Raw genomic sequence first — 14062 nt, 5'->3', positions numbered from 1 at the left:
CACTGATGATATTATGGAAAACATTCTTTAACAAACATGTAAACAGAAAATAGGGCTATCATACACATAGCACCCTGTGTACTGTGACTGCATCTTTGTTGTAAGCAGGAAGAAGTATGATTTAAACTAGACTCTGTAAGCCTGACGTGTTGACACTGACAGCAAACTGAACTCACAAAAGCTTTAGGTCTGATTAGGGACACAGTAGCTCCCTGTAGTTTTGCATCAACATCTCTGCCTAAGCTTGTCTTTTAGTTCACTTCACACCCTTATTTGTACCTCAAAACTGAGACTCTGCAGTCTGCAATAGAGTTTAGTTTGGGAAACGAAAATCAGACTTCATCACTAGATCAGACTCACCACCTAAAGATGTGTATCACTGGTACACACCTATCCAAAGGGAAAGACTGCACCCTAAGAGCCTAGTCCGCAGCACAAACCAGATGTGTTCAATTCCTGTAAAGAGAATAAGTGGTATGGTTTCCATTAAAAAATGTTTAAGTGGTTTTCTTGATAAAGTTGATGATTTCATACCTTCAGCAGGAATAGCACTATGTTAACTACTGTTCATTTAAAAAAAAAAGGAAGAAAAGCTACAGAAATTCACTGGAGTTTGCTCCCCAATACATTTGTTTTGTTCTCTATGATTTATTTATCCTCTGATGGATGAAGGCCAGTTTTTTATTATTTTGGCTAATCATAATTTAATAAGCTTTTAAGATTGAATAATCTCCAGATGATCTTTGTCCTGTATCCTGTTTGGCAGAGCAACACCTCTTCAGCTAAAACCTCAAGTGCATCAGTTATATGTTACCTATAAAACTTCCCAAGTTAAACTATCAACCAAGCAAACTGTGACAGAAGTATGACATAACAAGTAAAAATCATCAGGTATGTTTTTACGACAGAAATACCTAGAGAATCATCAGAAGCTTGTTGTCCTTATCTGCAAGTACAACAGAAAGCAAATCCACACCCAGAAAACCTAAATTAAAAGGAGTACTAATAAAGCAAGCTGATCCTGATGGGAGTGAACTTGATATTAGGGAGCCTAAGCAGAAGCTTCCAACGTATCACGGTAAGTATCTTTAGTATTGGAGAAATAAGAGGGCTTTTTCTTCCTTTATCTCACTCTCATGCATTTATCAAAAGCATGGGGATATATATTTATGTTACAGAAAAGGAACAGCAGACCACAAAAAAGTGTTTTGATTTGCTTACATTTGCAGACGTGAGAGAGATCAGCAAATGCTGATAATACAGAATAACATGGTACAAACTGAAGAGGATATTTTAAGTCTTTTAAGTAACTTTGTTGCTCTCTCTAGTAGAGCTTTTTTTAAATTCACTTTAACTTCCACTTGTGGTGGGAAAAGGAGAAATTACAGCAAAGGAAAAAAGTGCCCATGTTTTCAGATGTGGTACCCTGTATTACAGCATCCCACATCTCCTGCAAACCTAGGAAGTCCTGCTTGCCATACACACAGTTCTTGAAGAATATAGCTCAAAAAATTCTATGGCTTAAAAGACTTATTTAGAGAGATCTAAAGCATCCAAATATGAATGTATTTTCACAAAGTTCTTTTCCCATTCCTGGAACAACATTGATAACTTTCTGGTTCACATTATAGATGTATGAGAGGTTCCTAGTGAAGTGACCAAGAGCTTTAGTATGGGGAAAAGATTACTTGATCTAATGAGACAAGTGACTTTGGTTATCTCACCTAGTTCCTTGAAGAGTTCACACATGATTCAGTTATTGCTTGAAACTAAATCCATGGGTTTGGACTAAAACATATTTTTCAAGAAAATACCTTGTTTTTAATAAGGAGTCCATCCTCAGTTCATCTATTTTAACTCACCACTGCTCATATTCTTCCTAATAAACATTTTTCTCCTTTTTCCCCAACCTGAATTTGCCTGAAGTCAGTCACCAGCACTAGAATCTCATTAAACATTTCTCCAGGCAGAATGAACAGGCTTCTGCAATCAAACTTTGGTCTGCAAGGTGGAAAAGCAGCTGGTGACTTGGAAATATACTCATCATAAACATGTTTCAGGTACTTTGATTATTCTTATGACCCTCCCCAGTCTTTAAAATCATCCGTAAAGTACAAACAGAAGTACTGGAGCTGGTGCAAGGAAAATACACCTCTCAGTAACACAGAGAAAACATTCAGCTTCATTAAGTCCATGTTTGAAATGCATATTTTCCTAAAATGTAACAAACAGGAGCCTAAAGGGCTGACTTTATACACTCTTGTCACCTGATGGCTTGCGGCAGGCATTAGTTATTGCTCTTCTATGTTCTAAAACAGTGACCTGCAACATAATACACTAATCTTGCTTTGGAAATATCAAATTAATTCTAGTCTTAATTGCAAAAAGTAACAAATAAAAATTAAACCTGTGCATTTTCAATCTGAACAACTAAATTTGGGGAAGTTTATCACTAACAAACTCTTACAATAGAAAGAAGTTGCATAAATTTATATATAGGAGTATCTGCATATGGCACCCTTTACCTCCATACGTGGATAACCATTAACGTTTATACTCTCGTGGTAGCCCAGAACATAATCATATCAGTTACACGCAAACCAGTGTATTATTTGCCCCAAGTAAACTAATGAAAATGGATGATATGTATTTAAATCTCCTGTAGTTACGTTTGTAAGTGCAGGTGTGTCTCAGACAAACATTTGGCAGGGAAAAATCTTGGTCACAGTCAAACAGGAGGATCTTCAGCACTTGATGTGGGGATAAGATTTTCCATGTAAAAAATAAGATTACAGTAATACCTCTATATGTTACTGATATGTTTGAGTGCTGAGGCAAATAGATGAAGTGACAGGGTAACCTAACAAGAAGCCAGCAAGACCTCTGGAAGCAGATAGCAAGATTAGTGCTTGGGCGGCATTCTCTGCATAAACTCTGTTCATCTCAGGGTTGTTGATTTGCCACCCAGCTTTTCCGTAATTCAAAGCTATTTAAAGTTTATTATTTAAATAAGCAATGCAAAATATATTTGGGTTTGGTATTTTATAAACTGGTTCTGCAACTGTTGTTGCTCTGATCTGTGTATGGAAGAGATATATTTTCCCTCCTGGCAGAGGAAAGGAGGGAATGTAGCATACACTTCTTACACAGGAAAAAGCAATATTCATTACATAAAAAACATAGGAAAACATAAAAAAAAATGCAAAAAGGCAAAGAGAATATGCAGAGAAACCTCCAGAGTTCCTCAGTTACTATGTCTCAAAAAATAAAACATATAACACAAGATTGCTGCCCTTAACACATCAGTTATTAGCATTGCCTCTTCTCAGGCCTTTATAGATGTAGCCTTACCCTGCTGTACTCAATAGAATCATAGAATCATAGAATAGTTAGGGTTGGAAAGGACCTTAAGATCATCAAGTTCCAACCCCCCCTGCCATGGGCAGGGACACCTCGTTCTAAACCGTATTACCCAAGGCCTCATCCAACCTGGCCTTGAACTCTGGCAGGGATGGAGCATTCACAACCTCCTTGGGCAATCCATTCCAGTGCCTCACCACCCTAACAGGAAAGAATTTCCTCCTTATATCCAATCTAAACTTCCCCTGTTTAAGTTTTAACCCATTACCCCTTGTCCTACCACTACAGCCCCTAATGAAGAGTCCACCCCCAGCATCCCTATAGGCCTCCTTCAGATACTGGAAGGCTGCTATGAGGTCTCCATGCAGCCTTCTCTTCTCCAGGCTGAACAGCCCCAACTTTCTCAGCCGATCTTCATACGGTAGGTGCTCCAGTCCCCTGATCATTCTCGTGGCCCTCCTCTGGACTTGTTCCAACAGATCCATGTCCTTTTTATGTTGAGGACACCAGAACTGCACACAATACTCCAAGTGAGGTCTCACGAGAGCAGAATAAAGGGGCAGTATCACCTCCTTCAACCTGCTGGTCACACTCCTTTTGATGCAGCCCAGGATACAGTTGGCTTTCTGGGCTGCAAGCACACACTGAAGCCGGCTCATGCTCATTTTCTCATCAATTAGCACCCCCAAGTCCTTCTCCGCAGGGCTGCTCTGAATCTTCAAGTCTGTCACATGCACTCTCTCCTTTCTATCCTACATTTTGATCATACCACACATCAATGACTCTGAAGACCCTGTATGTATTTACTGTGTCCATCCTAAGTGCAGCTCTCTCTACTGCAAGATTTTCAAACTGGTACTACATTGCAGTTTCTCCTGAAGCTCAGGCAAACTAAATCAACACCATTTCTCTTAACTAGATAATTTCTTCCATTAAAGATATCAGATCAGTACAGCATGATCTACCTTTGGAAAAACATATGTTCCATTTTATTGTCAAAACTTAATTTCTTCTTTCCTTTAAAATCTATTCTAAAGCTTTGCACGTTGTTGAGTCAGACTAATGGCCTTATTGCTGCCTGGATCAGTTTTCCTGCCACTCCTGGTCCTTCTTTAATATAGGTATAGTATCTGCTAGAAGAGTAACTGATAGTCCTATAAAATGCATGATTTGAAGCAATCGAGCCACAGCGGATTGAGCATGGCCCATTCCCCACTAGCACCAAAAGCATTTGTATGTTGGGATCTGGTTATCTAACAATTGTGCTAATAAGAAAGCTGCATTTTTTCAAAGGCTTATTTGATCAAAGTGAGCAGTTTCCATTAATCAAAAAGAAAAATCAAAGTCAAATCATTTCCATAGCCTTGACAGGACTATAGCTGTTCAAAGAAAATTCACTATAACTTCATTTTCAATGTGGGCAAAGCGCCTGCATTCCACAGACTTGCACTCAAATACTTGAAGTGTTTTGGCTGGCTTGAAAAGAAAAACGAATGCATTCTTTCTTCTCATTTGAACTATTTAATATAATCATGGAGTCTTCCACTTCTGATTTTCTGCTTTACTGATCTTCAAAACAATTTGCCATGTTGGCTAACTCAGTGATGAATTCTCTTAAGGGTAATATCCCTATACTCAAAGTTCTGTCAGTCCCTGTGTACACATACTAAAGGAACTGGCATATGCACTTGACTGATCATGGGTTTTTCTCCTTACATAGAATTTGAGTTTATTCTTCCTTAATAGAAGCTAAAATATATGAATATGTTACAAAAAAAAGGGAATAAAAGGCATTTTTCTTTAATGCCCCAAGAGAAAGCCAGAACAGGACTCAGATGAGGATCTTAGAGAATTTCCTGTCTTCAAGTACTAACAGATGAATGACACCAAAGACTAAAGCCTTAGCAGGTATAGGTAAATATCTCCTAACTAGTGTTTCCTTCCTCTGGAAGAATTAACCCTCTGGATGTGGGGTGATTGCAATCTCTGTGGGCTATTTTCTCCTTTGCTGTGTGCCAACAGAGACCAAAAGAGCATCAGCAATCAATAGACACAGCTGATCACAGATTTTCAAAAGAACATTTGTGCAGTGTTTTGCTTGCTTACCTATACACAAGCTGTGTTTATTAATTGGCATATACTTGTGTAAGCATCTTGTTCAAGCCTGGATATATCAAGCTTACTAAAGCTGTATCCTGAATAAAAGCTTCCTCTAAACTTCAGAAGTTCCCATGTAAATTCTGTTTCTGCCTTTTTGGGGTATTTATATCACGATCATGTATACAGCTATGACTCTGCTTTACTTGCACTTCTTAGCATATACTTTCTAACATCCATTTGATAAACTCTTAGTTAAATAACTACTATATCTAAGGTCCCTCTAGGATATTCTTACAACCATTGTGTTAGAGGAATTCTTCTGGGTTCAAGTATGTATCCAAAACCTCATTCCTTAAAGAAGTCACACATTTCAGGGTAGCCAACAAACAGGTAGAGCAAGAAAGAGTGCCAAACATATAGCAAAAGGTATCAGATAAGCTTACCCTTCTGCTACGGTTTGTTTCAGATAAAAGATCAAGAATGACAAGTTTCAAGAAGTTTTTGATTAAATCCTTACAGGCAAACTTGATCAAACCCCTGCTTTACTCATTTTTCTATAAAGAGAACTGTAAGCCTCCATATGGGGTCATTCAATAAAAACCTTTGGTTTATATTCTAACATTGTTTTAAGGAATATGAATTTTTCATCTTTCCTTGCAATTAGGGAAGAATAGATTTGTTCCTCTACCTTTCTTTGTTCACTTTTAAATGTATGTACATATTTTATGTGCTCTCCAATTCTTTTTTGTAACACTTCAGTTATACTTTGACTTTTCTAAATGAGCAATTGTACCTATTCTTTATTTGTTTACTTTTTCTCATGGGGACATGGCAAAAGAAACCTCCTACTGATTAAAGAAAGACTTTCTACAGAGAAATTTCCAGACATTTTTACTGTCTTTATTCTACTGTCTAAATTCTGAGATCTAGTGGTCAGTAATTTTAAGTTGAAAAACTAAGCTAAATAAAACACAAGAAACCCAAGATGCAGTTGTCTTAGGAAAATAGAAACACAGTTCATATAGTACTGTGGCAATTAATGAGCTCCTGTATGACTTTCATAAGCAACAGTCTTCTGACTGCTGACTACTGATACAGGTTGGAGCACAGAGATAGGTTACTTATTAAACTCCATCATTTCTACTAATGTAGAAAACCTTTAAAGTTTGTCAGAGCAGTCTTGCAATGATTTAACTTTGCTTTTGTTCAAAAGTGAGACATGTTTAACGTTAATATATTTCACTCTGTGGATTCTTTTATCATGTTTCTCAGGATTATTCACTGAAGTGGTGGAAGAACACACAATGGTCTATTATTCCCAGATGGGGTTGGTCATCTCTGCATAAACAGTTTCCTGTTCTTTCCACAGATCTTTGCAGTGTACCTGAAAGACATTCACATCCACATGGAATTTTGCTGCATTACAAGTGCCAGACCGCAGGCACAGAAGTCACTGTTCTGCTGAACTGTTGATATTGCTCAGTAATACTTGGCATTTCTACTAAAAGGCTGATAAAGCAATAAAGTTTGATTAAACTTCAGTGTTGGTAGATCTAAGAAACAGGTTTTGACTCAATTTTTTTCTGGATGAGTTCATATTTTGTATACTGAGCCTAATACTTTTGGCTCTGCAGTAGCACCATCGACACTGGGGAACCCTGGGACACTTTCTGAAATGTATACCTGAGTTTGCAACAAATAAATTGCTTAGCTGTCACAAAAAAATCCATTACAACATGGTGCGACTGCCAATGCATACAACGTATAAATGTTATTACAAAGGACGTTCAAAGGCATGGAATGCTAACTGAAATCTTTAGCATACATGACTTCTAGTCATGTCAACTCTTAGTTATAACACTACAGTAGGGACAATCTTCACCTAAGGAAAGAATACAATTAAGAAGAGAAAATGTGCTTTAGCTTTGGTATATCAGGGCAGTTAATTGTGTCAATATTGGTGTTCTCTGTTCTTCAAATAAATGAAGAATACGGATGTTCCTCCATATGTCATGTGTCCATGTGTCATCATCCACAGGAAAATGAAGGAGACAGGAAACAGCTATTGAAATAATGGTCAGTTCTCCAAAACTTCATACTCCAAGTAGTTCTCACTAATTAAAATATTAACCTTCTTTAATAAACACTGCATCTCAGTGGGTTTGCTGGATGTTACAGTTAGGGTTTTTTCTAAATGGCCTAAGGGAGCTGCAGTCAGTTGCACAATAGCATTATGTCTGCATCGTAAACAAACCAGGACTGAGAGTAGATTCTAGTATCACACTATTAGGCTACACTCTGAAGGGTTCACATTGTAATAATGAGACACTGGCATCATACTCCTGCACTGCAACATTTGGGGCAACAAATTTGACATGATTTCCTGACATTATCATATGTTTTGTTCAATTTTGGACGCAGCACTTCACGACAGATTCCATCAAACCAAGGAGGACTTAGGAGAGAGCTTTGGTTTTCACTTTCCTGAGGGAGAAAGGAGTGTCTTCTTACAGAGCGTGTTGTCCTTAGCCCCAGCCTATGCTACAGCCTCAGTTACAGCCATGTAGCTGCAGTACACCAGCAGCAGAGCTGTCTCTGGGGAACCATCATTACTTCCCCATACAAAGGAGATTTGTTCTGCTCTGGTATCCTACAACAGGGGCTAAGAGTCTGTTCTGTACGGAAAGTCTGCATACACCCACACATGCGCACCAGGGCTGCTGCTTTTTCATGCTCAACGGTGAATACCGCGCAATAGGTGTATCAGTGGCCAGGGACAGACAAGAACAAGGACTTTAATCCTTGATGCAAACAACTGTTAGTAGAGTGCTTCCAAAAGCCTGAAGCACACACATTAAGGAAAAGAAAGCTTTACTTTTTTCCAGCATTATGAGCATTTCTTAATCAAGTCAGGGGTCATAATTATGCCAAAGATCACCTATCAGCACACTAAGATGATCATCTCATCCCATACCTCTACAGATGTGAATACACCACCAGATGTATTATGCAACAGATGAAGAGAATGCATTTGTCAACCAGGCAGAAGACCTGGGATATGCCACAAAAAGGGGATAAATATCCTGTAACTTACCCTGCATCCACCCTTTTAGGCTCCACAGAAAGCTTAATCAGAGTCCACTGTAGTGAAGTTACAATAATGAATAATTTGGTTTCTCTTGCTGCTAAGAAATCAGACCACGGATATGTTCTGGGCTCCAGTGCAAAGGGAGAAGATTTGTTACAGAAAGGTATAGATGCAGTTCAATTCTTAAAGTTCAATCAGCTGTGGCTAAACTAAAAAGAAAGTAAAATAGTGCTGGCACCAGTCAGTGTAATAATTTTAGAAAGCTTCTGACGGTTCTCTACTAACTGTGACAGAAATGTAGTAATCAAGACTGTGGCTGTCAGAATTTGGTGCAATCTTTTATTTCCTCACTTTACTTATATAGTGAATATAGTGTAGGTGAACAGTGCTTGGATCCCAGCCTTCAGACAATAATTCTTTATCTACCCACAAAATTTGTTTGGGTTTTGGTTGTTTTTTTTTTCTTAACAAGCTTCCTCATTGCCATAACTGTATATCCACTTTTATTTTGTCAAATCAGAGCACAAAGTTTCCTGACAGTCTGCATGCTTTTCTTGGAATATTGCATTCACTGCTTAAATGCTGCCCTTGTGCTAATAGATAATAAATCAAAGACTACAAAATCACAAGAAGAAAAACATGAAGGGCTGATCAGAAGAGACCTCTGGAAGTCACTTGGTGCACCTTCCTCCTCAAAGTGGGACAATCACTGATACCAGACCGATCATCCACAGTTTTGTCAAGTGTTTAAGGCCAGGTTGGACAGGGCTTTCAACAACCTGGTCTAGTGGAAGGTATTCCTGCCCATGGCAGGGGGTTGGAACTGGATGAGCTTTAAGGTGCCTTCCAACCCAAACCATTCTGTAATTCTATGATAAGTCTTGAAAAACTGAAGCACAGCAAGTTAGAGGGTACCACAGAATGGTACTACTACACCTCAAACAGTGTGTTCATTCACTGGAACAGTTCACTGAGATGTATTAACGGTAAGAAGATAAAAGCCCTTGGATACTGTTCTGATCACATGCGTTTCTACTCTCTAGTCTTTGTAATACAGCATAAGGGTGTCTGAAGACAGCCGATGAAAATAATCTCCTTGTTTATCTTTTACATACTTTGCAAAATAGAACATCCATTAGCTGTGTATTTACCATTGCTTTCACAAAATCACAGAACAAACTGGATCATTCAACACAAATCTGATGTGAACAAGGCATGTTAAGACAAGCAATATTAAACAATAGCTATATTTTTCTCTGCTTCATAATAAAGTTTTCACCCAAACAAGTGCTCCAAATTAACACTTAAAGCCTCATGAAGGGTCACAGATGATGTTTCACTGCTAGTAGAAGTGCTAGCTGTGAAAATAAGATAGTGGAATTGGAAGTGAAATCACAGAGAAGGCTGTCATCTAGAAGGTTTGGAAACTGCTAACAGGAAGCTCTCCCTGGCACTCAGAATAAGTTATCCCACTGAGAAAGGATCGGTTCACACTCACTAGATTCTGGCAAGCTCAGGAAGGGATTGTGCTTGATGAATAGTCTGGGTTGGAAGAGACCTTTAAAGGCCACCTAGTCCAACTCCCCCTGCAATGAGTGAGGACATCTTCAACTATATCAGGTTGCTCAGAATCCGATTTAACAAAGTTTTTCACGTAACCCTGATAAACAAGGAAAGTACTGCACCCATACCACCTCCAGTAGCAGTCATCCAGGCCTTTATTCTTGACCATCTCGACCAGTCCCCACCTGAGAGGACAGGTTTTTTTCTAGTGACACCTCCTAAGAAAGTCTGTGTACTTACCTTAATACCAGCATGGTCATTATGCCCATTTCAGAGGCAGGGAGGTATCTACATATCTGACTCTTCTGCGATCTTTTCCATAGCCTCTTGCTGTACAGCTTGTACAAGAGAACAAGCTGATGGGTTAAATCAAATCATATTTATGCTGTGCAGTGCCAGCACTTACCATCAGCTACGTTGACTGGTTTTCATACAGTGTGTCTGGATTCCTTTCCTCTGCTTTATAGTAAGGGCAAGTTTACTGCCAGCTTTCTGATAGTATCTCTGTACAATCACGTACGATACAGCCATTGTGCAACCTATTCTCAAATTCCACTATACACTTACAACTCACATTTTTCATAACTTGGAGGAAGATCAGGATTAATTTATTTGTCTTACCCATATCACCCCTGCCAGGATGTAGTTTTATAACCTTAAACAGTGCTACACAGAAGACTTCAGCCTTTGCAGGAGAGCATGGAAGGTGTGCAAGAACAGGACAGTCTAAAGCATAAGCAACTGTCTGAGAAATTGGGTTCACTATTTTTACTCTGATGCTCATAACAAAATCTGTAGGACTGGAAAACAAGTCTGCATCTATGCTGCTGGCACTCATGGTGCCTACTGTGGTCTGCTGCCAACATCAAGTACTGCTGTAAAGGACTTAGCAGCTTCTGCAAGAAAAGATCCCATGTTGCCTCATTTTTCTCTTTGACATCAATACCGCAAACATGTATGGATATCCAGATATTCCTAGTACCATACATACTCTTGGTAAAGGGGCCTTAACATGTCTTTGTCACAGGAAAAACCCTTACTTTCCCTGCCAGAAACCTCAGCAAAACTGAAGAACTAGTACCAAAAGCACTCCTAAAGGAGGAAAAACAGATGTTTATTTTGCCTTCAAGGTTAGAAGGTGAAGTTTGGGACTGCAAAGAGCAAGATAACTTGCTAATCGTTGTATATGATACTAAGCACAGTGCCTATGCTACCCTAATTGGAAGCAATGTAGCTAATAGAACCAATGTGGAAGACCTCAGCAACCATCAGACATTCAAGTGCCCAAATTCTTGAGAAGCTCCGGGTCAATAATTGTAAGTCAGGCTAAACACTGATTTTAATCCTTCCCCTGTCCTTAAAATAGATACCAGACACCTAAGAAGCTTCCAATCGGAAAAAAAAGACAGGAAGTCTGATTAAGATTTCAGACTGTTTGCAGGGATTTGGCTGAATCTTGATTTGGGAAGGCAGATGAAAGAATACAGAAACAATGAGATGACAAAGTCTGCCCTGCACATAGATGCCCATATCCTAAGGAAAGTCCTGAAGTAGTAAAACGCTGCAAGTGCCTACTGACAAGATGTTAGCCGTGAAAAGGAAAGTTACCTGAGAGTCTTCCTGCAAGAATGGTTTTGATGTTTTTACTCACAGAATTAGGCAATCTTCATATCTTCATCTTCTGCCAGTTTTTCTGCCTCTTACGTGACTCTCAACCCTAGCATCTGCCTGGAGCAAAAAAAAAAGGGAGAATTTCAGGCATGCTGCTCTTCTGAACCTGATACGTGTTCAGAAGCTGTAGTTTCTGGGTTTCTTCTGGTCCAGCTGATACATAACTTAAAGAAGTTTGGTACTGTAAATAAACCATTTGAACCACTGGACAAAGATAGGTCAGAACTGACTCATGGGACTGTGACTACCACTTGTTTTTCTGAGGATGCAAAGCTCTGTGCTGTGTTTTTAGGAAAGTGAATTAAAGGAGCAGTTGTTACACTCCAATGAAACCTCTTTCTGCTGATCACTAATATCAGGCAGTCAGACCAAGTTTTTCCTATAAATAACCTGAGCTGGATCTTCTGGTATAAGACTGATCAAGAATGGAGTCTAAAGTGTTAGACTGAAAGCTTCCCTCATTAGTCTAGGGAGCACTGGATACTCTTTGGGGAAGAAAACATGAAGTTTCTTGTTAAGAGGAACAGAGTTTCACACAGTATCACAGTATCACAGTATGTTAGAGATTGGAAGGGACCTCAAAAGATCATCTAGTCCAATCCCCCTGCCGGAGCAGGAACACCTAGATAAGGTTACACAGGAACGTGTCCAGGCGGGTCTTGAATGTCTCCAGAGAGGGAGACTCCACAACCTCCCTGGGCAGCCTGTTCCAGTGTTCTGTCACCATTTCAGGTAAAGGAATCTGCCTGTCAGTGTCTTGAGAGCCACCCCTCCCCAACACTTAACAAAGAAGCAGGGAAAAACCCTACAACTTTAAAATACAGTATACACATCAATTTACAAACAAAGGTTCTTAACTAAGCTAGGCCAGAAGAGAGCAGAGGGGAAAAAGGGAGTTAATAGACAAGCAAACACAACATGCTTAAACATTTTATCTTGCAGAGGTAGAACAGAGGAGAGAGATGCAGGGTTCAGGTAACACAAAACACAACCACAAGGCAAAGGTTTGGCCTGGCTTGCTCTGAAACAGGGAGTCAGATTAAATACACTACTCACCTGCTTACTTGTTTGTCATAGCACAGCTCTGCACTAATGATTACACATTAAAACCACAGCCCTTCCTCAGGGGAGCATTCCTCAGATGAAGCCTGCATGCACAGAGAAGCTGCCGGCTCTGGGCCAGGGAGCAGCAATGGTGGCTGCTCCTTCAGGGGCAGGTGCAAGGGGATGCCCAGGGCGGCAGGGCCTGTCCTGCTGCCTGTGGGCAATGGCAGCAGCTGGGTCTGACTGACAGGAGCATGGTGCTGGGTGGGGCAGTGCAAAAAGCCACCCTGCAGGGGTTCTGCTCCCAGCACAGCCATGGGGACAAGACCATACCAGCAGCCAGGGAGGAGGCTCGGAGCAAGGTGCTCCTCAGGCAGAGCTGAGCTGCAGAGCAGCACCCCACCGGGCCAGGCAGGGGCTGAGGGCCCTGGGCTGCACTCACATAGGGCCCATGGGTGTGGGAAGGCCCCATCTGAGGCCAGGGAGAGCCATCACAGGACCCTGTGGTGTCCCCTGGGCCTGGCCCTCACCGTGTGAGGGAAGCCTTAAGCTGACACCACTGCTTGCTGCAAGCTGTGGGCCTGACCCATCACCCCCTAACAGCCTTGCAACTTCAGTGTTGAGTTCCCTCTCCTTCTGCTTATTGTACTCCTGGTATTTCTTTCATGCAGTGCTTGTTTTGCATTCTTTTAATTTATTTGCTGCACTTTGCGAGAAACATTTTCCTTAAGCTGAATCCTTTTGCTCAGGTTGGTCGATGTTTGAGTCAAGAGGATCCCGCTCACCTCTGGGAGCTGCAGCTTCCTTGGGTTTATGGATGAAAATAATCTATGGACTGTTTTTTCCATAGGTCCCCATACACTCCTCCATCTAAACCCTGGTTAACACAAATTCGGTGGCTGCAACAGACTTCACAACATGGCTTCCCTGCGGTGCTGCAGCAGCTATTGTATTGGTAAGGCTTTTGAGGCTCTGGTTTCCCATGAAATGGCCACAAGTCCTTGTTCTCTCATGCACATGGAGTTAATAATTTTTTAAAAGTGACCTTTCCAATAAAATTCCGTATCTGCTGTTGTAGCTTTAATCTCATTTGCTGGAGAAAACTCAGATAAAAGGTGAATGGAAACAATCGCACTGCTGTGCCATAACTGCGTGTTTGCTTTTCATTCAGCTTCTAACAGACCCTCAGTTAATCCTCTGAAATGTTCCGTTCACAATTCAAGTTTAAAATCTTTA

General features: G+C 40.3%; 1 long non-coding RNA gene across 1 annotated transcript; it reads right to left on the bottom strand.

Annotated features, from left to right (window-relative positions):
• Positions 1 to 387: 387 nt before the first annotated feature.
• On the bottom strand, positions 388 to 13208 carry LOC133207076 (uncharacterized). Its single transcript, XR_009723944.1, has 3 exons — positions 12839 to 13208; positions 11763 to 11839; positions 388 to 456 (listed from the first exon to the last, which is right to left on the bottom strand). It is a non-coding gene; the product is annotated as an uncharacterized LOC133207076 (long non-coding RNA).
• Positions 13209 to 14062: the final 854 nt, after the last annotated feature.

This window comes from Neopsephotus bourkii, unplaced genomic scaffold (assembly GCF_033783945.1).
Source record: "Neopsephotus bourkii isolate Nb327-2 ecotype Australia unplaced genomic scaffold, CSIRO-AGI_Nbou_v1 NB_1825, whole genome shotgun sequence".
Classification (NCBI taxonomy): Eukaryota; Metazoa; Chordata; class Aves; order Psittaciformes; family Psittacidae; genus Neopsephotus; species Neopsephotus bourkii.
Note: the sequence above shows the minus strand (reverse complement) of the source record. Positions and strands in the feature narration are given on the sequence as shown.